The sequence below is a fragment of the Macaca thibetana genome, chromosome 20 (assembly GCF_024542745.1).
Source record: "Macaca thibetana thibetana isolate TM-01 chromosome 20, ASM2454274v1, whole genome shotgun sequence".
NCBI lineage: Eukaryota > Metazoa > Chordata > Mammalia > Primates > Cercopithecidae > Macaca > Macaca thibetana.
The window spans coordinates 59,661,567-59,663,801 of NC_065597.1; positions in this window are offsets into that span (position 1 = coordinate 59,661,567).

The window sequence follows — 2,235 nt, forward strand, 5'->3', positions numbered from 1 at the left end:
GTGGATCACCTGAGGTCAGGAGTTGGCTTGACCAACATGGAGAAATCCCGCCTCTATTAAAAATACAAAATTAGCCAGGCATGGTGGTGCATGCCTGTAATCCCAGCTACTCAGGAGGCTGACGCAGGAGAATCGCTTGAACCCAGGAGGCGGAGGTTGTGGTGAGCTGAGATTGTGCCATTGCACTCCAGCCTGGGCAACAAGAGTGAAACTCCATCTCCAAAAAAAAAAAAAAAAAAAAAAGGGAGAAGAAGAAAACTCTGCAATATGTGAGAACAAGAATTAAATCTTGAGGACTTTCTGGTAAATTAAATGTCAATCACACTAAGACAAATATTGCATATTTTTACTTACAGGGGTCATGTAAAATAGTCAAATGTGTAGAACAAAAGAGTATAATGGTGGTTCCTGGGGCTGTGGGGAGGAGAAAATGAGGAGTTACTCATCAGTGGGCATGAACTTCCAGTCAGGCAAGATGAATGTGTTCTAGAGCTCTGCTGCACAATATGTACCTAGAATCCACAAGGTATTGTGCACTTAAAATTTGTTAAGAGGGTACATCTCATGTGAAGTGTTCTTATTACAATAATTTTTTGAAAACAAATCTGTTTACTCTATGCCTTGGCATGAAGAATATAGGTACCAGATGAGATATCTACGCACTCCATGCTCTGTGTCTCACACTTATTTCAATCACATGTAGATAACAGCAAGAATCTTTAGACAACTCAGATTGCATCTGGCTTATCACCTGGTTTGTCCCTAAATTTATTGTTTCTACAGAGTGAGCAGACATGTCCCTCTTTCTCTCTCTCTCCCTCTCAGGGCATATTTCAATAACACTCCTTTTTGATGAAGTCATACAAGATGCAGAAGCAGTCCTGAAACTCAATTTATAGAAGTCAGTTGAGACCAGACTTTGGATTGAACCTCCCAAACCTGCCTAATTAATGACACACATTATTGCCTCTGCTCCCCTAACTGAATGCACCTTCCAAACCTTGACGTGTTTTCCCAACGATAAAATGCAGTAAACGAATGAGTGTCCTGAGGGACCGTGGCGGGAAAAAAGGGAAAGCCATGAAAGATAGATGATGTCTCAACTAATTTTATGATTTATCGATCTCCACTTTGCTCATTTTGCAATGTGGGAGAGCTCATTTTTCTGCCAGGCCCACAGTGGTGTCACCCTTGCTAATAGATATGATTACCATCCCCAAAACTGTGTTTGTGAAAATAGAAAGTGTGGCTTCTCTGCTGCTGCTGACCTCAGCAGTTTTCTTTTATTATGTGCTGTATCTGCTAAGAACCAAAATTGATGTACTTATCCGGGGACTCTGTTGGACGGGCACAAGCATTTTCCTCATTTTTCTTCCAAACAAGTTCATCTTTAAGCAAGTACAGATTCATGGTTTAAATTATGGCATTGACACATCATCTGTTTTGAGTGTGTGTATTCTTACAAAGAGGATCTTTTATGTGATCAGAGAGAGCAAGAGAGGGGATAGAGGTGTCACCCGCGTGCCAAGTTGAATTTAAAGATATACATGTTAGGACACAATACAGGCTGCTTCGGATGGTCCACCGACTGCGTTCAGCAAATATTGACTAGGCACAGGTATTGTGCTAAGCATTCCAGGGTTATTCAGTCACTTAATAAATATGTATTGGCAGGCTGGGCGCGGTGGCTCAGGCCTGTAATCCCACCACTTTGGGAGGCCGAGGCTGGCAGATCACATGATCAGGAGATCGAGACCATCCTGGCTAACACGGTGAAACCCTGTTTCTACTAAAAATACAAAAAATTAGCCAGGCGTGGTGGTGGGCGCCTGTAGTTCCAGATACTTATGAGGATGACGCAGGAGAATCACTTGAACTAGGAAGGTGAAGGTTGCAGTGAGCCGAGATTGCGCCACTGTATTTCAGCCTGGGCGACAGAGTGAGACTCCGTCTCAAAAACAAATAAATAAATATTTACTGGCAATTTCATATATATAGCTGGAATCATAGAGTGAGCAAAATAGGCAATGTCTCTTTTCTCATAGAAACTGTGTCCTGATTAAAAAAGATGAAAATTTCAAAATAATAATTATGAAGTGCATAAAATAGGGTGTGTTAGTCAACTATGCCACAGCAGTGCCAGGTAGCATACAGCCAGTAACTCACAACAGCCGGCATTTGTACCTCATTTATGCACCTGTGGTTTGCCCTGGGTTTGGCTGATCTAGGCTGGGC